The following is a 26,761-nucleotide window of genomic DNA, read 5'->3' on the forward strand; positions in this document are numbered from 1 at the left end:
TTATAGCTGAGGCATGTTCTTGGAGGCAGACTATGCTACAGAAGTAGAAGTAAACAATCTTTTTGAGACGAGTGATGTGATTTTCAAAGGTAGGTTAGGGTCAAATAGAACATCTAAGTTGCAAATGTTCTGAATTCATATTGAGACAGTGGTTGTGGAGGCAGATGGAGTTGACAGCAAGGCTATGGAGCTTGTGGCAGGACCTAAAGACAATAGGTTTGCTTTTCTCAGTGTTGAGCATCTCATCCAGGACTGGCTAGGGGCAATGAAAGGTTTGAGCAATTTGGTGGAGAGTTTCAGCAGGGTGTCATTGGAGTACATTTGAAAACCAACCAATGATGTAACATATAGATGAGGAAGAAGAGGTAGCTGGGGATGAATCCCGAGGTGACAGCGTGGAGGCAGGAATAGAGTACATTCCTGGAGATGTGCTAGCTATAATCAGAGAAGGGTAGAAAGAAATGAAAGCAGTCTCACTGAGCTGAACAGTGGAGAAGTGTTGGAGGAGGATGGTGTGCTGGACCATGTCAAAGTTTGCAAAGAGGTATGGAGGGACAATGTACCACAGCCCTCGACAATGTTGTCTGTAACTTTGATGAGGATTGTTTTGTGTTGTGGGAGGTAAAAACCTATTAGAGGCATTCGAAAGGAAGTTGCTAGAGACATTGGCAGAGATTTGGAAGGTAACTATATGTTCAAGGAGTTTACCGAGGAAAGGAAAGTTGAAGATGGAACAATGGTTTGCAAGGACAGACGGGTCAAGGTTTTGTTGAGGACAGGTTGAAGACAACCAATTTGAAAGGTAGGGGAACACAGCCTGAGGAGAAGGAACACTTACAATGTCAACTACCATGGGTCCAGGAAGAGAAGTTGGGTGGTCAGCAGTTTAGTGGTAATCAGTTCAAGAGAGCATGAAGTGGGTCTCAAAGACAATCTGTGCTCAGAGTGGGTGTGGGGGAAGATAGATAGAAAGTAGTGAAAGTGGTTCAGAGCTCGAGCAGTGGGTTCCTGGGGAGATATGTGACTATGTGGCAAAGGGGGAAGGGGTGGGGTGTACAGAGGAAGCTGGACAGATGGTTTCTATCATGGTGACAAAGAAGGCAATGACATTTTTGCATTTGTTGTTAGAGATGAAAGTGGAGATGGTAGAAAAAGGAGTTAAAGGAGACATTCATTTTATGAGCCCTCTAGAGATGGGCAGGGCGGCATAGGGGCCCATAAAATTGCGAGGGAAGGTGGGAGGGGGGAGGGGGGAGTCCCCACCACCTTCCTGACGCTATTCAATTTAGTCAGGGGTGGGGAAGGTCAAGGATGGCCTTCCCACCCAGAGGCCCACCATGTGTTGGCATTTCCCCAATGGTGGGAGGGGTGGGGGGGTGCCCTCCACCATGTGTGGAGGCTGCTCCCAAACACTGGGTGGCCTCCGTGTGGGCTGGTTGGGAGGTGGGCCACCTTCTTCAGCAATCTGTGGCCCACGGAGGGCCCTGGTGGCAAAGGCCATCCCTGTGCCACCACCCACCTCTGCCCTCAACAGCCCATCCACCCCCACCCCTTTCCAGGGCCTGCCTGACTGGTCCTAGCGAGCCGGCTCCACTTGCCTGCAATCCGGGGCTCCATGGCTTCTCCGGGTCTGGTGACTACTGCAATTCTAGTATGGTCACTGCTCCCAGTGGCACTGCAGGGACAGCTGAGTTGCTGGCCCCCTGATTGGCCAGCAGCTCTTGGAGGTGGGATCCCTGTCCTTAAAGGGACAGGGACCATGGCCCAGGCAGTTAATTTCCTGAGCACCATGAAATGCAGCTGGGGGTCCTCCAAATGGCTGAGAGAAGGTTCCCCTTGCCTTTCTGGCCTGGCATCAGGACCCCCGTGGCTGCATAAAATTCCAGCCTTAGTGGTAGAGAAAGAAGCTGAGTTGACTTTTGTTCTTCAGGATGACCCTAGATTGGAGAGTGGTTTTTGCAGAGGAGAGTAATGCCTGTTGGAGCTTGATCAGCCAATTCTGGCAATGGATTACTAAACAAGTTTTATGTCAGATATGTTCAAGTGTACACCCCTTGGATTTGAGGCAGTAAATTAGGGCCATACCAGAAGAAATGAAGATGGGAGACAGTGAAGGTTTTGCAACTTATATTTATGCAGTGCTCAGAAGTACGGATAAACGTCTCAAAGTGCTTTATAAGGCGAAAGAAAATAGTGTACACTAAGCTGGAGATAAAAATGAATATTAGGAAATATATTAGGTATAGCCAAAGAAACAAATCAAAAGAAGATTTTTTCTAATTGCACATAACTTTAGCTTAGTAAGATGACTTTGTACATAATGTACTGGATTCACATTTATACCAAGTCAATTCATTCCTCAACATGACTTTTCTTTAATTACAAATATACTGACATACTCTTGTTAAAGGTGTCCTGTCAGTGACTGTTCATTTTTTGGGTTGTAAATCCACCAAGTTAGCATCCCGTGATTGAGACATATATTTATTACTGCATATTTATAATACCATAATGCCAGCCAATCAAAATAAAATCATAAATAACAAGCAAAAACATTCAAAGAATAAGTGACTGAAGCAAGGTCAATGAATGACTCAAAATATAAAGCCATGAAGTGCCAGGATATCTCTTGGAATCGGTTTGGAACCTCCACTCCCCTTTAAAGAAGAGAAAGGAAGCTACAAACTGCCATCAATGGAATGTGTGCAATACTTACCACCATGTCATAGGGAAAATATTACAGTGTGTAGAAGATGGAGGAATCGGGGTGGCACAGTGGCGCAGTGGTTAGCACTGCAGCCTCATAGCTCCAGCAACCCGGGTTCAATTCTGGGTACTGCCTGTGCGGAGTTTGCAAGTGGGTGTGGGAATGTGGTAGGAATATGGGGTTAGTGTAGGATTACTATAAATGGGTGGTTGATGGTCGGCACAGACTCGGTGGGCCGAAGGGCCTGTTTCAGTGCTGTATCTCTAAATAAATAAAAATGAATCAAAGTCGTACCAGAACTCAGGAATTATAGATCATGGGAAAAGTTTTAGGAGTGTTGTTATTGGAAAGGAAACTTCACAAAGTTATTTAATGCACGTCTTCAGGATAATAAAAGCCATTAATGAAAACTACAGAGATAATTCATAAATTAGAAGTATATGGGCAATTCAAGAAGGGCTATTTTCACAGTGGGCAATGGGCATTTTGAGTAATTGGAGACAGGCTGGGAGGTGGGTGGGGTTTGTAAAATGGAGGTGGAAGGCATCGGGAGGGAAGCCTGATGTCTTACTGCCGTCACGGGATATTTCCAAAGGTGAGAAAGGCAGCAGCTCAGCTGCCCACCAACTGGAGGTGGGTTACCAATTAGTCCAATTAACTGCCATTTTATTGGCATTGGAATCGTCTCCTGTCGCGTGGGGAGACTGCCAGCTTCATCAAGGCGACTTCTCAGTTGGTTCCTGGGAAAGGTCTTCCTTCCCAGAGCCTCCATTTTCCATGAAAGGAGGCCCTTACTGGCAATGGCTGTCTCTGCAGCTCCGACGCTGCCGCTGGAGGGTTCACTCTCTGATCACTGGGATCTGCCTGCTTGGCTCCAGCACATTGAAAAAAATCTTACTGGCCCTTCGAGCGTGCCTCAACATGGAGGTGCCCTCTCCTTCTCTCTGCAGCATCAGCAGCAGCCACGTCTATTGGTGGAACTGCTGAGGCTGCCGAACTGCTGGCCCTCTGGTTGGGCCAGTAGCTTGGAGAGGCGGGCCACCATCCTTAATTGGCCACCAGCAGCAAAATCCCCTCCATTTTCCCACTGTTTGCCCATGCAGGCTCAGGATGCGCATTTGCTCCCGACAGTGGGACTCACAGTCGCTGTGTTTCTATAGAAAGAGGGAAGAGTGAGATATTGTAATAAGGTGAGTCGAGATGGTGTATAAGGAGCAATCTTATTAGGCTTTAACATGTAATACTGCCATTGTCGCTATTACAGCAAAAATAATTGAACCCTTTAAATAAAGATCTACCCCCGGTCATCATTTTCCCCTCAAGTGACACATTTCCAAAGTATCAACTTTATTTTACCTCCACTAATGTTATTTGCTCCACTGTAGGTGACACAATGGAGATGAGCTCCTTCATGAAAGAAATACAAATGCACTTGTATGGCCTAGAGATGTGGCTGAATAACTTACAATTCTTCTGGTGGACAAATTAAATAGAGCTAAATCCGTTCAATTGTATTTTATATTTGTTAATTTGCAGATTCAGCTTTAAAAACTCTCCCCCATTCATTTTAATGACATTCTGGTCCTTTTTTTGTTTATGTTTCTTACAGAGAAATTTAAGACAGATGGAAAGAAAATATTAAAGTGAGTTTACTTCATAATTTCCATTTGAAGTAACTCATTGAATGTATCAATGAATATAAAATTTATGTGGGATAAACAATTTAATCTTAATTTGAATTTCTATATTAACGTGAGGCCATTTAATTAGATTGCTAAGATCATTTGGCAGTCATTCAGGGAGACTTTCCTGCATATGTCCAGGTACACTGGATGACCTGGGCACAGTGACAATTGAAAAATTGGATAGCTACGGCTCATTCCTGTAAAAGAAACCGCCCAAATGTTCTTCTATTTGAATGAGTAAAATGACAATTAAGTAGATTGTTTTATAGCGTACACTCCGACTTGACCAATTTCCCAATATACATTGCACCCAGGCAATCCAGGGCACTTGGCTGCAGACAGAGGAAACTCTCCCCCTTTTTATGTGAAAGTTTTTTTTCAATATTCTAAGCCTTTGCAAATACATAGATTATTATAGTACACATAAACAATTGCTCCTTTTGTTGTGACTAATTCCCACTGAAAGACTACAGGTGATATGTGACAATATATAATAGGAATTCTGTGCAGTCTGGTATTTCCCAGGTTTGCTGCTTAGTACCTGTGTCTACTATTACAGATGCTGGCTTAGTCCCACATACTTTTACTAGCCAGATACTATCTAGTACAGGTCTGTCTCTAATTATGTTACTTACAGGGAGTAGAAAAAATACTTCGCAACTGAAAGGCAAAAGTTTCCATTTGTTACAAGCTGTTAAATATGTTTTGCATGCTTTGCTCCTTAGCAAAAAAACATTGGGGTAATTTCGGTCTCCCTTTTGCCATATTTTTCAGTGTGACTGGAGCAGTAGCAGAATGAAAATCTCATTAGTTAAGCGGGGACTTATCGCCTGAGGCCTACCCAATGCAATTTCCAGAAGTCCACGATCTAGGTGGCCCGCGCACTTGCCGGCAACAGGCAGGAGCCAAATGAATATGCCGAGGTCCAATGACATATTTCAGCCCCCTTCACCATTTTAGAGTGCAGTGCACTGCCACAATTGATTCTCAGACATGCTGGGCAGAATTTCCCTTCTCCTGACTTGCATGGAGCGGGTCGGTTGGAATGTTGTGGTTGGGGGGTGGGGGGGGTGAGCCCATTATTTGGGATTGCTGCCAACACTGTGGGGTTTTAACTGCATAACATGTTGGTGATGTCAGTGATCTGTTCCCTACCCAGAAAGCCAGCATGATTGATAACTGGGCCTTCAGTCAGGTGGTTCCTGACTATCGCAGCAGTAGGTAAGACCGTGCCGGGACTGGGTTTCGATCCATGGGGTGGGGCCATTCGATTGTGCTGAGGCTCAATCAGGGTCTGGAAGAGGGATGGTTCGATTCGGGAGGGGTGGAGGGCATCAATCAGGGTAGGAGGGCAAATGGGCCGGGCTGGTCAAACGGATTCCAGGAATTAGAGAGGCCGAGTCCTGAACCGTGCAATATGGGATCGGACGCCTCCGACCCGGCGTGGGGGGGTGCGGGGGATGGGTGGGGGTGGATTGGGGCCTGCTTCAGTCAGGGGGCAAATCGGGGCCTAGTGAGGAAATTGGATGGAGATCAGGGCCTGATGGGTGGAAGGAGTTCAGGTCCTGTTGGGAGGGGGAGATTGGCCCTGATTCAGGGATGGAGAGGAAGCAGAGGCCTGGCGGGGTGAAATTGGGTCCTGGTGGGGGAGCTGGGATAGGTTGGATGCCTCGGGCAAAAGGCATTTAGAGGATGCTCCCAGATCACGGAACCTCCTCAGGCAGACAGCTAGATCCGGAGAACAAGTGTGAAGGCACTTACTCCCTGAATCCACCACGTCCTCACCTTGAGGAAACTGCCAGTCGTATTCCCCACGGCTTGGGAAACCCCGCCGACAGCTGTAAAAAAGTCAAAAGCAGACTGACAATGACACTGTGAGTCTCATTATCATCTTTAAAGATTTGACCTGCCTCCTAGGGTTGAAGTGTCTCCTTGGACAACTTCTGTCCTCTGTTAAAGCTGGAATTGGGTGGGTTTTGCTGTGATACACCTTTAAGAACGTGTGGTTATAGCTTCGATGTACAACAGTGTAAGGGAAATTATGTAATATACCATGTGACTTCTACTCTGTGTGAGTCTGTAGAGAGTAGTAGTCCAGACCTATGTACATATGAACATACGAATTCGGCGCAGGAGTAGGTCATTCGGCCCTTTGGGCCTGCTCTGCCATTTAATAAGATCATGGTTGACCTGATTGTGGCCTCAACTCCACTTTCCCACCTACCCCCGATACTCTTTGACTCCCTTGTTAGTCAAGAATTTATCTACCTCTGCCTTAAAAATATTCAGTGACCTCCACCACTTTGTGGGAAGAGAGTTCCAAAGACTCACAACCCTCTGAAAGAAAAGATTTCTCCTCATCTCCATCTTAAATGGGTGACCACAAATAAAGAACCTACTTTAAGTGTTAACCAATCCTTATGAGTGGTTGCTATTTGTGTATAATCAACATTAACACAAGGAAATGAAAACACAATATGGTGGGAGCAGTGGAGATTTTCTGATTTTAAATTCCACCATCTCCAATGTGGTGTCAGTTCACAGACATCGGAAGATCCTCCAAAACTGACAGGGTCCTGATATTTGACTGCATCATTTGCGACACCATGGCAGCCTGTGTAGGCAGCTCTGCATTTTTGTAGGGTAAGATTTTTTGACTTTAGCTGTGAAATTAGGCTGTCACAGATTTGAGTAGAGTGTTCAGTTCCAATAGGGAGTTGAGTTATTGGAGTACACCCAGGTAATTCTGGACCTAAAAAGGGAATCTATAAGTTGTGTCAAAAGGCGTTGAGCCAAAATGGTACATGGGCAGAGACCATCGGGTCACTGGATCAGCAGCGGGACAAAGCAAGCCATAGCTTTGATTGTGCCACAGTCGAGTGATCAAACTAGAGTAACAGGTGAGCTCCAAGGGCTGTAAGAAAATATAGCACCATTACTGTCTTTTTGGACGTTGAACTGTTTCATGCCAAAACCATCCATCGTGGGCCGGACCATCATAAAGCATATGAACCTTGAGACAGTGGCACGTACTCCAAGGCTTACAATACTTTTCTACTGGGCTGTGGCAACTTGTGGAACTTCAGGCAATTACTGCTGCAGTAATATTTATTTCCTGAACATTAAGGAAAGTTGTTGATGCTGTCTCCAAGTTCAAATTGTTTCAACACGAATTCGTCGACTTGGCAGTATCTAAGCCAGACACACAAGCTATGAAGATTTGCATCGCTATTGGCAACAAAGGTTTGCACCGTCTGAACACATCTGGGGTCACAGAAGAGGAACTAAAAGATCCTGGCAAGATTTGGTCAACGCTGGAAGATCAACTGAGGATCAAGTTTTATTTCCATATTCCATCCTGAGTTCATATCTTTTCATCAGCAATCACACAAATCTATTGATCATTTGTGAGTAGGTGTCGAGACAAGGGATGTGATTGCGACTTACCAGAAGCAGAACTCTAGAGCGAATCACTGAATTAGTCATTGCATCAATGCTGATTAAGGGATACCAGAAGAATCTCTTGGAGAAACCTAAAGATTACTCTATTGATTCGCTAGTTAAGGATGGGTGCAAGCACAAAGCGATTGTTGCAGGCCAACAAAGTTTGCAATCTTTGTGTTCTACCCCAACGATTGGTACATTGGCCAAAGGTTCTACGTCTGGAAAAACATGTAAGAAATGAGGATTCTTAAATGCGCCAAAGAGCTGTCCAGCATTCTATAAGGTGTGCAAAGCATGTGGCACAAAAGGCCACTGGAAGCGACAGGGTAGGAAAGCCAAACCTGATGGGGTGAACAAGATTCATGACAAAAGTCAAACAGACAAGAAAAAGGTACCACACCCTGATTAGCATAGGGATACAGGATATCCATGCAGGATACAAAAGAAGACAAATCCATGAGGTAGCAAATGGAAATAGCCATAGAGATGATGATGATAGTGATCAGGGTTCCACAGGACATGAGGAACACACTATTCACACAGTGAATGTGACTGAATGTATTGATTCCATCACACCATTAGAAGCATTTCCATCCACAGATTATATGTCCTAGGAAAGAAGGCAAACATATGCTACCAGCAAATGTTGATATAGGGGTGAGTGTGAAAATACTCCCTCTGCGAATTCTCAAGAATATGTACCTGAAGACGTGGCAAGCCATGATAACGCCTACAAGCTCCCAGTTTACACCTTATAATTGGTCAGCAATTCCATGTTTGGGTTCCATCATACTAGACAGTCAATATAATCAGTCCGAATGGACGTCACAAGTTCAGACTACTGGACTAGCAATTGCAGGCCTACAGGCGTGTAGGGACTTAACCATAGTCATGATACATGGCATTAGCCATCAACAGGGAAGCAGACCAATAGTGGAAGACAGACCGATCAGTTCCATCGGTGATCTTACTTCACAGTATCCTGTCTGCTTCAATAGAATTGGCAGTTTCAAAGGGGACGCCACATTGCATCTACATGATGATGCAACACCATCAATTGAACCACCTCACAAGTGCAGCATGCACATACGGAGCAAACTCAAAATTGAGCTTGACAGAATGCAAGCTGAAATGGCAAAAGATACATCTTTTCAAGAGCTGTGGAGGACTATTATAGAAGGATGGCCAGACTCTATCCATGACATGAATGAGAATGTCAGACCATTCTGGGCCCATAGGGATGAACTTAGGATTTCCCGAGGGGTCATCTTCAAGGGCAAACAGGTTCTTATTCCAAAATCGTTGTGAGCTGACGTATTACAGCAATTGCACCAGTCAAACCTGGGAATTGGGGACCAGAAGACTAGCCAGAGAGACAGTGTATTGGCCTGGAATGAATGATGACATCAAATCCATTGTAAAGAAATGTCAGTCACGTCAATCCAATATTGTTGGGAACCACGCCTACCACACGAATTCCTAAGTATCCGTGGGCCAAAATAGCCACTGACCTCTTCCACATTCATGGTGGTGATTTTCTGGTTGCAACCGATTATTTTTCAAAATTTTCCATTTTTCGTCAATTGCATGACACGTCTAGTTCTACCACTAAGTGCAATCTTCAGTCTGTTTGGAGCATCCAAAGAGGTAATCTCCAACAATGGGCCTCAATATACCAGAAAGCCATTCTGTGATATGTGTCAGAAATGGAGCATAGATCACACTACTTCTTCATCTCATTACCTACGATTAATGGCTTAGCTGAACATATGATTTGCACAGTAAATGTTCTCTTATGTGCAGACAGACTAATCAAGATGTACATGTAGCTATGCTGCACCTGAAAGCAACTCCTCTAAGTTCTACCATTCCATCGCCTGCAGAATTAATATTTGAAGACAGGGACGCGCAGGTCTACCTAGCAACCATCACTCTGGAAGTCCGAGAAGTACTTTTGAACAAACAGGGGAGGATGAAGGTCAAACACGACAGCCATGCAGGTGGAAAGTTATCCAATCTGTCAGTAGGACAGCAAGTCAGAATACAACATCCTATAAATGGTGCGTGGAGTCCAGCAGAAGTTTCCAAGATATGTCAGGAACCACATTCATATGAAGTTATTATACCCAATGGTATGACAGTGAGACGAAACAGAGATCAGATCAGAGAAGTTCACAATTGTGGATCACTGCATGATTCCATTGCGGACAGGACGATATCTAAAATAAGTCTCAAGCAAAGTCTACGCACACTACTTCTGAGGAGAAGAGTCCATGTGAAACTGTTCAGCACTCTGGGAGCAGATATACAGTTACCAAGTCAGGGCGTATGATTAAACCACCACTGCATTATCGAGACATCTGAGTCTATGAGTGCTGTGTTTACAGCTTTGTACCATGTATATTTGTAATTTGCTGCTGTTTGCTGAATTGTACATAGTTATGGTTTATTTATTTAAGGGAGATAATTTTTATTTAGAAAAAAGGGGGATGTTGTGGTACACCTTTAAGAAGTTGTGGTTATGTTTTCGATGTACAACAGTGTAAGGGAAATGTATGTGAGTCTGTAGAGAGTAGTTGTCTGGACCTGGCCATTGTAAGATAACTGCTAGTTGTACATGTGCAGAATAGTCATAAATAAAGAACCTACTTTATGTGTCAACCGATCCCTTGTGCATGGTTGCTACTTGTGTATAGTCAACACTAACACAAGAAGAAAACACAACAGGGAAGCAGATTTTCTTTCTTTAAACCTCCACTTGACCGAAACCCACAAATTTTTTCAGTTAAAATTCATTTTGGTGTTGAAATTTCACTGGGTATTATTTTTACTATATTGCTTAAGGTTCCAATTTTGCAATTTTAACAAAGTTAACAACCCATTTAAGAATAAGAATTAGATCAAAAAACAGATTATCACTGAACTCCTGGTCCTATTTGCATGGAATTTCTGTGATGTGACTAATTTGTGTCAATAAGTTTGTAAACTAACTCACCCATTCAGCTTAGTGGTGGTTTTATTCATTGCTCGTTAAAAATTTAAGAAAATTTATCACATATGAACAAAAAATGGCTGCTGCTGTGCACTTGGTTTTGACAACACATGGAAATCAGTCACTAATCTAAATGATAAATAGCTTGTGGCATACAACTTTCTGGCTCAACCTGTACATCAGTTGTTGGGACGTTTTGGCAATAATCAATATCTTAATAACTAAAATCAACAGTTTTTTTGATGACACATATCTGGTCAGCTAACAGATAAACATGTTACTTATTCACATTTATATTGTAACGATTTAATTCAGTTAACTAAGAAATAAACATCGCAGACCAGGGCAGATAAGGTTAACAGCACGAATACAGAGAATTACTTGGGCCAGAATTTATACTCCTGCTGCCGAAATTGGCGGTGGGGGAAAACAATGGTGACCCACCCGTGTGGGCCGCATGTCGCAGAGCTGCTGCAATATTGAGTGCAGCGGCTCATTTAAATAGCCGGGGAGGACCACCCACCCCGCTGACGTGACGGGGATGGGCTCTCCGTCCCCAGCAATGGCATCAGCTGCCTTTGCATAGGCGCTGATGCCATTTTTAAAGGGCTTTGAGCCCTACCTTACAATTTAAATATTTAAAGAAACAGATAATAAAATAATTTAAATACATTTCATTTGCCCTTTTCCCACACCCCCCCCCCAACAACCATAGAACTAATTACTTGCCCTCTCCACCCCCCTAAAAGAACAAAGAACAAAGAACAAAGAAAATTACAGCACAGGAACAGGCCCTTCGGCCCTCCAAGCCTGCGCCGATCCAGATCCTCTATCTAAACATGTCGCCTATTTTCTAAGGGTCTGTATCTCTTTGCTTCCTGCCCATTCATTTATCTGTCTAGATACATCTTAAAAGATGCTATCGTGCCCGCATCTACCACCTCCGCTGGCAACGCATTCCAGGCACCCACCACCCTCTGCATAAAGAACTTTGCACACATATCCCCCCTAAACTTTTCCCCTTGTAATTGAATCCCCCACTCTGGGAAAAAGCTTCTTGCTATCCACCCTGTCTATACCTCTCATGATTTTGTACACCTCAATCAGGTCCCCCCTCAACCTCCGTCTTTCTAATGAAAATAATCCTAATCTACTCAACCTCTCTTCATAGCTAGCGCCCTCCATACCAGGCAACATCCTGGTGAACATCCTCTGCACCCTCTCCAAAGTATCTACATCCTTTTGGTAATGTGGCGACCAGAACTGCACGCAGTATTCCAAATGTGGCCGAACCAAAGTCTTATACAACTGCAACATGACCTGCCAACCCTTGTACTCAATACCCCGTCCGATGAAGGAAAGCATGCCGTATGCCTTCTTGACCACTCTATTGACCTGCGTTGCCACCTTCAGGGAACAATGGACCTGAACACCCAAATCTCTCTGCACATCAATTTTCCCCAGGACTTTTCCATTTACTGCATAGTTCACTCTTGAATTGGATCTTCCAAAATGCATCACCTTGCATTTGCCCTGATTGAACTCCATCTGCCATTTCTCTGCCCAACTCTCCAATCTATCTATATTCTGCTGTATTCTCTGGCAGTCCCCTTCACTATCTGCTACTCCACCAATCTTAGTGTCGTCTGCAAACTTGCTAATCAGACCACCTATACTTTCCTCCAAATCATTTATGTATATCACAAACAACAGTGGTCCCAGCACGGATCCCTGTGGAACACCACTGGTCACCCATCTCCATTTTGAGAAACTCCCTTCCACTGCTACTCTCTGTCTCCTGTTGCCCAGCCAGTTCTTTATCCATCTAGCTAGTACACCCTGGATCCCATGCGCCTTCACTTTCTCCATCAGCCTACCATGGGGAACCTTATCAAACACCTTACTGAAGTCCATGTATGTGACATCTACATTTACCTCGTCCACCTGACCTTCCCCCCCCCACCAAGTACATAAATTTTACATATATCCCTTCCCACCATCCCCTAAAGCAATGATAGTGTTTTGACCCCGCTTCCTTCCCCCCGTCCCTGCACTGAGAAACCTACCTGCTTCTCCCTCCCCACCCGTGTTACGCCTCAGTTCCCCAGACAGGGATTCGAAGGCATGGGAGGGCCAGCCATTGGCACAAATATCGGACCAGGACAGATGGCGGAAACGTAAAGGTAATTAATTCAGTGATTTAAATGTATTTACATATGTTAATAGTGATCCTGTCTCTGAGTGGTGGGAGGGCAACCACGAGGCCTCGCCATCACCGGCAATATCGGGCCAGGTCCTCACAGCATTGGGATGCGTGGCGGCCCTCTCCCGGAGGCATCTTCCAGCCCCCCTCCCCCTGCCCTGACCCCTGACTTGAGTGTGGGAACTAACATTAAGTCAAAGTATGAGAATTAGTAATGAGTGTATACAAACTGTAAAGTTGTTCGGAAGCATTTCTTTTTGCAACTTTGGCAGAGAAATTTAACCCACATCAGTTTCTGATGTGAAATGGACAGCTTCTATGATGAAAGGTTAGTCCATCTTTGTCTATCCAGGAGAAAGCAACTCACTTGATTGGTGCCCCTTCCACCAGTTTAAGCATTCAATCCCTCCACCAGTGGCGCATCATGTCTGTAGCGTGTGTACCATCTACAAGATGCGCTGCAGCAACTCACCAAGGCTTCTTTGACAACACCTTCCGACCCACGACCTCTACCACCTAGAAGAACAAGTGCAGCAGGCGCATGGGAACACCACCACCTGAAATTTCCCCTCCAAGTCACACACCATCCTGACTTGGAAATATATCACCATTCCATCCTCGTCGCTGTATCAAAATCCTGGAACTCCCTCCATAACAGCACTGTGGGTGTATCAGTTCAAGAAGTTGGTTCACCATCACCTTCTCAAAAGCACTTAGGGGGCGGCAATAAATCTTGGCCTTGCTAGTGATGCCTACATCCCATGAATAAATAAAAAAAGTAACCTCAAAAGTAACCTTAGTTACCAGAAAATAACACAGCATGTATAAATTACAACTTTTTGGTTACCAAAATACTGATTGGGACTATTGATTCAATACAAGTTTGCCCACTATTGAGTTAAATATAACTGTTCTTCATCATTCATGCAGCAATTCATTGTGATATATGGTTGCAGTGTGACAGCCATCAATATGGTCTCTTTCTCATTGATTACAATAGCTATTTTGGACGATCCTAAATCAGCTTGGTGCTGGAGACCTCAAGAGAAATTGATTGTGTATACCATATAATCCAAGATTTCTCTTGTGGTCTTGTTATGATAGTTTTACTCCTCACTGCTGTTCAAATCAAATGAATTTCAATGTGTGCTCAAATGAAGAAGTAGGCACAGGTTTAAGACACAGTTGTACCTGTGTGAAACTATTCAAAATCTCTTCAACATGCTTTTCACAATCCTTCTCACTACTGCTATTTAAAATATTCCAAAATGCCAGCATAGTTGCTGTTGGAACAGCATAATTAATTGAGATAGTACTGTAGCTCAGAGTGGATCCCCTTCCCACAAACACTTTAATCTATGCATCTCCACTGCATGATTCTCCAGTGATAGCTTCCTCCATCTTTAATTTAACCCAATAGACATTCCAGACCTGATGCTTCAGTTCTGTCAACATGAACTCCAAACTCCACAACTGGCATTCTATACTTCCACCACAATCTTCCTCAGTTACAAATTAATATTGGCTTTTGTCTAACTGAAGTTAGACACAGTTATTGACATAGTTACTTTCCAAGTTAGTTCTCCATACTTTTCTTAATAAACATTCCAGGCTCTAACAAACATTGATTCCATACTAATGGTGGGCTTTGGTGTTATTAATGATGGACTTTACTTTTTAATAAGAGTTTCTTTTATTTAAAACTCTCCTAATTGAAGTAAAGTTTAGCAAATCTTGGATTTAATACTGCTGCATTGTGAACCAGGAGCACAAAAGAGGTCAACATAAGTGCCAATCCACCCAATCTAAGACCTGCCATTCTTTCCACTGCAGATAAGCATAATGAAATCAACATTTACACCAGTCTACCAGAAGGAATTTCAGGGAGATGAACATTTCCTCCCAATGAATCACCATAGTCTCCAATCCATAACTCTCGTGACCCATTTTTTAATGTCATCGTATTACTGACAGGATCTGACAAAATAACTAAAATACACCAAACTTTACCACATTTAGTAGAAGATACTGGAGAATAATAATTTTTGCTCAGGTGAGGTGGACGGTCAATACAGAACTTTTCAGGGTGGTTCTGGGTGACTCATATTTTCTTTCCTGCTTTAAATTTAAATCCAGTTTCCTTAGCATTACAAAATTTCATATAAGGTGGTAACTTTTGTCATCAGCAAGTCAGTTTTACAGGTTTGTAGTGGGTTAGTATACTATGTTGTGCTGGTAAAGGTGTATAGCCAAGCAAAAAGAGTAAAACTGGCAACAGTTCTAACCTGGAATGCTCTTTCATACCCATGGCATTCCATGCACATTGTGAGATGGCTGCATGCTCCTGTTTCCCACCTTAGTCTAAATCCAGGATAGAGCTGGGAAGGATATGAAGGGAGAGAATTGTGATCAAATATACTTAAATTCAAATTTACACAATATCAAGTATGGATTCAGAAATGACTTAGAAGTTTATCCCTGTTCAAAGCATAAATGAATAATGTTCAAAAGTTGCTGTTGTTATAAAAGAGCTCAGGCTCTAGCGCAAACAAGAATTATGATAAACCAAAAAAAATTCACATATTTAAATAAAGATATAACATCCCTTTCAGCATTTTAAAATTGGATGTAATTTGCCAGAAAACAAATAACTATATTTCACTAGAGGGAGCACTTCTACATATTTCAACAATCTGCAACATCCACGCTTTCTAAAATCATACTGCTGAATTTTGAGAAGTGTTGAAATAGATTTATATTAAAAGGTTAAATTGATATAAGTGAACTGATGAGAGAACTTCTTATTCGCTACCACAAACAGCAGTTGGCATGGCTGTACAGCAGTTGCAGTCTTTTGAAGTGTTGCCAGCACAAACAGCACAGGCTAAGAACCTTGGCTTTTTGTAACAAATACATCACAAAAGGAAGTGAGACATACTTTGAAGGAATGAGTTCTTCACTGGGACTGGATCATTTAAGCAAAATACTGCTAAAATATAAATAAAAGATCTTTCAAATTGATGATTAGGTAACTTTTTCAGACCATTCAAATACTGAGAACTGCTACCATGATAACAGTAATTAAGTTTAGAGACTGAGCTTTGCCTCTTGAAACCTGCCTATTCCTCTGTCTATTGCATTAATCACACCTGCAAAAACAAACTCAGAGCAATATAACAAAATATACTGAATGGTTCATAATGGTGGGGTTCTTACATTTTTCATTTTATCTCGTCTTTAGCCTAGAATGAATATGTTAAACAAAATACACAAATCATCTATATTCTTAACTTTAATGCCTACTTGAGTTTCATGCCTTCCCCAAAAGTTGGGGCAAACTTTTTTAAATTAAATTTTTCAGTGTCAATGAGAAAATGAAGTGTTATTAGTTTTTTCATACTCATAATAACATTGCATATCCACCAAAAGATGGGGGTGGGGAGTGGGGTGGTAAAGACTGTATACAGCTCAATGTTGTATGCTCCTTGGGAAAGTTTGAGCACGGGTAGGCCACTCAGCCCTTCGAACCTGTTCCACAATTCAATGAAATCATGGTTGATTTGTGACCTAACTCCATACACCTGCCTTTATCCCTTAATACCTTTGTTTAACAAAAATCTATCAATCTCAGAATTAAAATAAACAATTGATCCAGCATCGATTGCTGTTTGTGGAAGAGAGTTCCAAACCTCTACTACTCTTGTGTGTCAAGGTCTTCCCTAATTTCAATCCCAAAAGGTCTGTCTCTGATCTTTAGATTATGCCCCTTAGTCCTAGACTTCCCAAACAGTGGAAACAGTTTCTCTCTATCTATCCTATCTGTTCCCCTTAATATTTTGAAAACATCAATCAAATCACCCGTTAACCTTCTGAATTCCAGAGACTATAAACCTACTTTGTGTAATCTCTCCTCATAATTTAGCCCTTGGAGTCGAGGTATAATTCTGGTAAATCTATGCTGCACTACCTTCAAGGCCAATATAACCTTCCTAAGGTGTGATGCCTAGAACTGCTCACAGTACTCCAGGTGTGGTCTAACCAAGGCTTTGCTTATTTCTACCCTCTTGTATCTTGGAGTACAAGAATAAAGAGGCCTTGCTACAATTGTGCAGGGCTTTAGTAAGACAACACCTGGAGTACTCTGCGCAGTTTTAGTCTCCAAATTTATGGAAGGATAGACTTGCGTTGGAGGCAGTGCAGCAAAGGTTCACGAGATTGGTACCTGGGATGAGAGGGTCCTATGATGAGAGGCTGAGTACCTTGGGTCTATATTCTCTGGAGTTTAGAAGAATGAGAGGTGATCTAATTGAAACATACATGATTCTGAAGGAGTTTGACAGGATAGTTGCTGAGAGGTTGTTTCCCCAGGCTGAGGAACCTAGAACATGGGAGCACAGTTTCAGGATAATGGGCCAATCATTTAGGACTGAGATGAGGAGAAATTTTTTAATTCAAAGTGTTGTGAATCTTTGGAATTCTCTACCTCAGAGTGTTGCAGATGCTCCATCATTGAATATGTTGAAGGATGAGATAGATAGATTTTTGGTCTCTCAGGGAATCAAGGCAGGAAAGTGAAGTCGAAGCTGAAGATCAGCCATAATTGTATTGAATGGCAGTCTTGACAGGCCGGCAGGTGAGTTCATTTGCATGTTAATGTGGCTAATTTCAATATTTTAATGAAGGCTCCGCCACTTGGGTGGGGGGGCGCACCGAGGCCTCACCGCCACCGCTTACATCCGGCGGGGCCTTCTCAACGTTGTGGGTCATGGTGGGCTGCCCCCGCTAGCATTTTATGGGCCTCCCTGCCACAACCCGAGGCGCAAGGGGCTAGTAAAATTTAGCCTCTGGGCTCTTTGGACCTCTACTGTCTCCGGCTTTTCACGATTTAGAAAGTACCCTGTTCTATTTCTATTCCTGCTGTGCATTGGAGAGTCTGTGTAACACTGCTTAAGCTGTCTGCAGGGATTATTGAAATGCTTACATCTTAACTTTAAAGGGTTATCATCTTTCAGAAAAAAAATGTTTGACAAGATATTTTTCTTTTCCTATCAATAAAGTGGTAGAAATTACAACAAAATGTATTGTCGCATTACTTACAGTGAAAATGTTACATGGTTCTTCTGACTCCCCTTCGTCCTAAAGTAAAATAAAAGGTTTGGCAAATTATTTTGTGTAAAGTGAATGCAGCGCTAATTAGTTAAAAATAGTTTGTGTACCCAAGAATGGTCCAACCACCTGATGATTGTGTGAAGACTAGGCATGGTTAAGGTGTATCTTGCTATGCTCTAGCTGATTCATTGTTATGCACTACAGAAAGAAAAATAGAAGATTATTATCACAGTGCTGACCAAAGTTATAATGTTGATCTATTTAATCTTTTAGAGGACATCAAAATAAAATTACAGTATTAGCAAACAATAGTCATGTTTCTTTTATATCCTACTGGCATAGAATAAGTACAATGATCCATTTAATCTTTCATCCTGTCCAATTGGCATTCCTATCTAGTACCCATAATGCCCTCATAAAAAAAATCAGGCTGGATTTTACAGCATCCCGAACGTCACGGGTCGTAGTGGGGGGGAGGGGTGGGGGGGCCGGAAGATGACTCCGGCAGAGGCCCACAATGGGCCTTGACACCAGGAAGGCCCAGCCCGATATTGCCAGCAGTGGCGAGGCCTCATTGCGCCACCACCCACCCCCCCTCCCCCCACTGCTTGGCGATGGGACCAAACTTTACATAGGCAAATTTATTAACATAGATGAATTAATGACTTACCTGCTCCCTCTGTCTGTTCCGGGGCGATATTGGTGGCGGCACTCCCATGCATTCAGATACCCATTCAGAGATTTGATGTGGGACATTGGTGGGGAGGGAGGAGCAGCTAAGTATTTCAGTGCGGGACGGGGGAGGAGCCAGGTCAAACTAATGTGATTCGTGTAGGCAAAGGTGGGAAGGGGTAAAGTTAAAAGTACGTGAACTTTGCGGGGTGGGGGGAAGGTCAGGTAGACAGGTAAGTGTTTTTGGGGGGAGAGGGCAAGGAATGAATTGTATGATTATGGAGGGGGGTGTATGAGAGAGGGGTTAGCAACATTTATTTAATTTTTTAAAATAAATTTTAATGCACTATCGCTTTAAAACTTTGAATTGCAATATAGGGCTCAAAATCCTTTTAAAATGGCGTCGGTGCCTGCGCAGTGGTGCCTGACGCCTTTGCTGGGAACGGACCGCCTGCCCCCTCCACGTCATTGGGGTGGGGGGGGCAGGTTGGTGGGAGCGGTCTGCCCCGGCCATTTAAATGAGCCCACCGCGCTGATTATCGCGACGGCTCCGCGACATCCAGTTTGCACGGGTGGACCGCCATTATTGAAGGGCGAGTTTATAAAATTCTGCCCATAATCTGTAATATCTTCCATTCCTGAAGAATGGGTTATATCTGTAAAGGTCTTCTTAGGCAATCCTTTGGGATCGAGGATGACTAGCTTCCACTCCAGTTCAATAGATTCTGAGCTGACTGATAAGTCTAATGTGTGATCTACAGATTCTGCCACATGAGGGGCAGTTGGTGCTTGAAGGGTCTGACAGATGATCAGTTTAGAAGTTTGTGCGTTCCCTTCAATGCCTCAACTTCACCTCCGGATGCTCCCAAAGAAGTCCCTCAAGGTGTACAATGCCTTCCCAGATGAGCTTTCTCCATCTTGGACAGTCACGAGCCAGGGACTCCCACGAATCCATGGGGATGTTTGATCTCTTCAGGGATGCTTTGAGGACTTCTCTAAAGCGTTTCTGCTGTCCTCCTGGGTGTTCCGCCCAGCAGAGCTGGTTTTGGGTGATTCGTGCCCCGATGCTGGGCAAGTTGGCTTGGGGAGGTCGCTGCTGTTGGACCGCCTTTCTTGCCACTGGATTTGGAAGATCTTGCGGAGGCACATCTAGTGGTGCTTCTCCAGTGCTTTGAGGTGCCTGCTGTAGGTTGTCCAAGTCTCCAACACATATAGGAGTGCAGGGATGACTGATACCTGGCAAACCATGTTCTTAGTCTTGGGTTTGAGATCCTGATCCTCAAATACTTTCTTGCTTAATCGGTCGAAGGCTGCGCTGGCACATTGGAGGCAATGATGAACCTCGTTGTCTATGTTTGCCTTTGCCAAGAGGAGGTTCCCAAGATATGGAAATTGTCTACATTTTGCAGGATCTCGTCATTGATCTTGATTGACAGTGTTGTGCTGTGGGACCTGATTGGAAGAGGACTTTCATTTTCTGAATGTTTAGTGAAAGACCCATTTTCTCATATGCTTCAGAGAAGGAGTCGGCAATGATCTGGAGCTCAGTTTCAGAGTGAGCACTCAGGCCAGCATCATCCGCATACTGAAACTCAACAACTGAGGTTGGAGTAATTTTGGTTTTGGATTGAAGGCCGTGCAGATAATTGCCTGTAAAGGTAATTCTCTGTTCCCTCCTGATGGACTTGCCAAGAGTTTCCAGTACTTTTTCCTTCTGTTTCAGAATTTCAGTATTTTGCTTTATATCTATATCAACTTGTATGGTAGCATAACCTGAGATACTAACAATAGAAGCTCTTTGTGACCTGGACTGAATATTTGCATCTCTTGTAGGTATATTTCTTCATTTTCTCTGGAGACAGTTAATGCTCAATGAACTGAAGTTTGGTTTAAATTGCAAGCTGCTTTATTTGTAACAATGCAATAATGTAATCAGATTTTCTTAGTTCAATCAGTGCAACTTGGCTTTGCATAATGATTAAAAAAACATTGCTCTAACCCATTTTGGCATGTTGTCTTACTTAACATAAACAGAATAGTACTTTGCATTGTGTCCTACAGCTAACATTGAGCCTCCTCTCTTTGCAATCTCCTCTCTTTTTCAATCTTCTCTCAGCATATTTGCCTTTTTGCTGTTTGTGTTTCTTATGTTTTAAAAACTTGACTGGGGTGTCAGTTTTTACTCAAAACTGACTATTCCTCCCCTCTCCTTTCCTCCACCATTTAAACTTGGCAGAGACCCCTACTGAGTTCAAATTAACAGCAATGAGTATTAATGTTCCTACATTACAACTGTGACTACACTTTAAAAGTACTTTATTTGCTTAAATCACTTTGTGACATGACCCTGGAGTCATGAATGGTGCCAAATAAATGCATGTCTTTCTTTTTAAACAGCCACTGTGATGTTACATTACTTATCATTTCTCCAGGACGTTAGGCTCAGATGCACCATCTGAAACTGAATACCTGCCAGGTCTGCTGCCCTGTGAACTTAACCCCATTGAAACAAGCCTTCATTTACACTTTAATATTGCTCATTTCAGATCTTTACTGTGGAAAAATTGTCAAAAAACCTGAACAAATGACATAGGTCAATCCAAATCAACTGAGACTTTTAACTTAATATGGTTCCCTTAGACTGTAAGAGTCTAATATGGGAATGGAAGGTCTCTTCTTGAGAATCAATATACTGAATCGACAAACTGAGTTTTCCCCTAGGGCTGTTGTTTGGCTGGCTAAATTTAATGGTCAATTCAGGTAATTAGACTTTACACACCTTCTGCCAGGCTGTGTTATTCCAAGGCAGAAGGAATATGCACTAATACTAAAATCAGATAATACCAAATATTCCTTCAGAACCTAAGTGACTGTAAAATCTTGTTTAGCATCAATTTACTTTTCTGAAATCAGTTGCCTGTTATTTATCCAAATAATTATCACACTACTTATTTCTCTCATGTTAATGTAATCTTCCTCAGCTTTTGACTATTCTCTCACCTAAAACAACATCACAGTAGTATAAAACCTTCGTAAGTTTACGCAAAGTATGCTGGAGATGGTTATTTGAACAGAAATTATGCATTGTAACTGATAAAACTGTATTTAAATAACATATTACAGAAGTTTCTAAGCTGCCCTTAAATGGATGATTTTAAATGATCCTAAACGGTTTTCACTATAATTGTATGAGGTAATCATACCCTGGAGTTCCATTCTGATCATGGAATAATTCAGATTGGTTTATAACTGACACAACATAAATTACCACTGGTCCAATAAGTGAGTCAATGCTTTATGCATCTTAATGCACGAGTGTTGCAGCAATACTGGAAAATTCTTGTCCTAACACAAATACTCTGGCACAGTCACTGGGTGTTGATTAGAATCAAACCCCAGAAGTGTTTCTGACAAGAAATCTTGTGAGTTTGGCCACATTGGGGAATCATTATGGAAATCAGCACAGAACAAAACCTGAACAGTCAGATAAATAAGTAATGATTATTTGGGTTGGTGAAATGGTCCAGAATTGAAGTAGCACGAATAGTTAACTGTTTCCCCTCAGGCCTATTCTTTGGCAGTAATAAGTTTCTTACTTTGTATAATAGCACTGGCAAGGCGATTAAGGCAAAGGATTATTCTATGACACATTGGTAAAAGCTAAATATTTAGCTAAATAATAAAAAACTCCCAGTTATATTTTTTAAGTTTTATTTTTGACGCTGGTTCTGCACAAGTATTCCGTCCCACACTTACACTGCGGTCTGGTGCCAATAGTTTGTATTTGTTATAAGATTTTTCTGTTTCAGGGAAGGGCTGTGTCAAACTTTGACCAGACAGACAGGTATGCAGCACAGTCAGAAATATTAGTTTTTATGAAAGTGTATTGTTGAACGAAACCATCACTCTGGCTGGAAATATTACCACGATTTCCACAGACTCAACCTCAAAAAAACATCATTTTATTTGCTGAAAGCATACTTTTTTTTACAATATTATTTTAAGATTGAGCAAGGTACTGCTTATACCAGCTTATACGCCCTACTGAGTCAGCGGTGCTTGAGATGGTTTGGCCATGTGAGCCGTATGGAAGATGGCAGGATCCCCAAGGACACATTGTACAGTGAGCTAGTCACTGGTATCAGACCCACCGGCCGTCCATGTCTCCGCTTTGTCTGCAAACGTGACATGAAGTCCTGTGACATTGATCACAAGTCATGGGAGTCAGTTGCCAGCGATCGCCAGAGCTGGCGGGCAGCCATAAAGGTGGGGCTAAAGTGTGGCGAATTGAAGAGACTTAGCAGTTGGCAGGAAAAAAGACAGAAGTGCAAGGGGAGAGCCAACTGTGAAACAGCCCTGACAACCAATTTTATCTGTAGCACCTGTGGAAGAGTCTGTCACTCTAGTATTGGCCTTTATAGCCACTCCAGGCGCTGCTCCACAAACCACTGACCACCTCCAGGCGCTTACCCATTGTCTCCCGAGACAAGGAAGCCAAAGAAGAAGAAGAAGATTTTAAGATTCAAAAATAAAATTGTAACTTAAGGCACGTTTATCTTGTATAATGTCATAATATTTGAAATACATTTTCAAGGCAGATACTTTAACAGCTCGGCTATCATATAGAGAAATGGAAGCAACTGACAGTAATATGGATAATGCATCATAATATACACCAATAAATAATGTTACATAAATAGCAGTGGATTTTGTTTACAGGATGCATCTTAGAATGTATTAAACACTCATGGGATAAAGATGAAATTAAAAGATAGTCCATAATTCAAACACCAGTCTGGAATGATGAGAGAATAAGGTAAAGCATCAACTGTACAATTGCCCTGTGAGAGTACAGATTTAGTTCTGATGTTAGAGATTAAGACATGAAAAAAATCCTGCAAATGCTGGAAATTTGAAAAAAAGAGTCACAGAAAATATCAGCAATGCACACCAGTTCTGTCAGCACCTGATTGAGAAGAGATATAGCCCCAAAGACCCATGGGCCAGTGGTTTGGTGCTTATACCAGGGTCGCGCCTGCCAGAATTTTCATTAAAATGGTATTTTTAGGATAACAGCCATATAAGCTGGCCCAGAAAGTCTGACATAAGTACTCAAGTGGGCAGGATATTGAGGGTTCTTCTTGAAATGAGGTTTTTATCTCCACAGTCACGTTTGTAACGTAGTCACCATAAATATTAAAGCAAAAAAAAGGTGTCAGATCTTCAGAGGTATAGGTCACACTACTGGTCTGGAACCTCCAGGTGGTCTTCACATACACCACTGGATCAGCCATACCTTCATCGACCATACATTGGGGTGTTTTAAGGGCCAAATTCAGGGGAACTCTCAATGCAGGGAGTCTTCACACCCCAGCTCTGGCCTGCCTCTCCCTAGCAATGGTAGCCTTATTAGGGGTGGGCAGAGCTCTGTCCCTAAAAGGTCTACCTGTAAAGATGGCCACAATTTCAGGACCTAGCCTATTTGGGTTCGGTCCTAAACTGCTGCCATTCCAGCCTACTCTTGCTGAAGTTACAATGGGAGTATGACAAATAGCCATGGATTTTTGGGCCAGGTCAATGTTTCAAAAAGAATGGCTTTCAAAAGGCAGAACATAGAACATAGAACATACAGCACAGAACAGGCCCTTCGGCCCACAATGTTGTGCCGATCCTTTGTCCTCTGTCAAGGACAATTTAATCTATACCCCATCATTCTCCTTTATCCATATACCTATCCAAAAGCCTTTTGAAAGTCCCTAAAGTTTCTGACTCAACAACTTCCCCGGGCAAGGCATTCCATGCCTCGACCACTCTCTGGGTAAAGAACCTTCCCCTGACATCCCCCTTATATCTCCCACCCTTCACCTTAAATTTATGACCCCTTGTAACGCTTTGCTCCACCCGGGGAAAAAGTTTCTGACTGTCTACCCTATCTATTCCCCTGATCATCTTATAAACCTCTATCATGTCACCCCTCATCCTTCTCCTTTCTAATGAGAAGAGGCCTAGAATGTTCAGCCTTTCCTCGTAAGACTTATTCTCCATTCCAGGCAACATCCTGGTAAATCTCCTCTGCACCCTCTCCAAGGCTTCCACATCCTTCCTAAAATGAGGCGACCAGAACTGCACACAGTACTCCAAATGAGGCCTTACCAAGGTCCTGTACAGCTGCATCATCACCTCACGGCTCTTAAATTCAATCCCTCTGCTAATGAACGCTAACACCCCATATGCCTTCTTCACAGCCCTATCCACTTGAGTTGCAACTTTCAATGATCTATGCACATAGACCCCAAGGTCTCTCTGCTCCTCCACATGCCCAAGAACCCTACCGTTAACCCAGTATTTTGCATTCATGTTTGTCCTTCCAAAATGGACGACCTCACACTTTTCAGGGTTAAACTCCATCTGCCACTTTTCAGCCCAGCACTGCAACCTATCCAAGTCCCTTTGCAGACGACAATAGCCCTCCTCGGTATCCACAACTCCACCAACCTTTGTATCATCTGCAAATTTACTGACCCACCCTTCGACTTCCTCATCCAAGTCGTTAATAAAAATCACAAACAGGAGAGGACCCAGAACTGATCCCTGCGGCACGCCACTGGTAACTGGGCTCCAGGCTGAGTATTTACCATCTAAGACCACTCTCTGCCTTCTATCAGTTAGCCAATTCTTAATCCAACTGGCCACATTCCCCACTATCCCATGCCTCCTGACTTTCTCCATAAGTCTACCATGGGGGACCTTATCAAATGCCTTACTAAAATCCATGTACACCACATCCACTGGTTTACCCTCATCCACTTGCTTGGTCACCTGCTCAAAGAATTCAATCAGGCTTGTGAGGCAAGACCTACCCCTCACAAAACCGTGCTGACTGTCCCGAATCAAGCAGTGTCTTTCCAGATGCTCAGAAATCCTATCCCTCAGCACCTTTTCCATCAACTTGCCTACCACCGAAGTAAGACTAACTGGCCTGTAATTCCCAGGGTTGTTCCTATTCCCTTTCTTGAACAGGGGCACAACATTTGCCACCCTCCAATCACCTGGTACCACCCCCGTCAGCAGAGAAGATGAAAAGATCATTGCCAGCGGCTCTGCAATTTCATCCCTTGCTTCCCATAACATCCTTGGATATACCCCGTCAGGCCCGGGAGACTTGTCTATCTTCAAGTTATTCAAAAACCCCAACACATCTTCCCTCCTAACGAGCACTTCCTCGAGCTTACCAGTCTGCTTCCCACCGTCCTCTTCAGTAATACACCCCTTCTCATTCGTAAATACCGAAGAGAAGTACTCATTCAAAACCTCACTTATCTCTTCCGGCTCAACACACAGTCTCCCGCTATTGTCCTTGACCGGACCTATGGTCCCCCTAGTCATCCTCATATTTCTGACATACGCGTAAAAGGCCTTGGGGTTTTCTTTTATCCTACCCGCCAAGCATTTTTCATGCCCTCTCTTAGCTCTCCTAATCCCTTTCTTCAGATCCTTCCTGGCCATCTTGTATCCCTCCAGAGCTATGCCTGTGCCCTTTTTCCTCAACTTTATATACGCATCCTTCTTCTTCCTAACAAGACTCTCAACCTCTCTTGTCAACCACGGTTCCCTCACATGACCATCCCTTCCCTGTCTGACAGGGACATGCTTATCAATGGCCCCTACTATCTGCTCCTTGAAAAAGTTCCACATTTCGACCGTGCCCTTCCCTGCCAGCATATGCTCCCAACTTATGCTCCTCAGTTCCTGCCTGACAGCATCATATCTACCCTTCCCCCAATTGTAAACCTTGCCCTGTTGCACATACCTATCCCTCTCCATTACCACAGTGAATGCTACAGAATTGTGATCACTATCTCCAAAGTGCTCGCCCACCAACAGCTCTATCACTTGCCCTGGTTCATTACCTAGTACCAAATCCAATATTGCCTCCCCTCTGGTCGGGC

Source organism: Heterodontus francisci, chromosome 6 (assembly GCF_036365525.1).
Source record: "Heterodontus francisci isolate sHetFra1 chromosome 6, sHetFra1.hap1, whole genome shotgun sequence".
NCBI lineage: Eukaryota > Metazoa > Chordata > Chondrichthyes > Heterodontiformes > Heterodontidae > Heterodontus > Heterodontus francisci.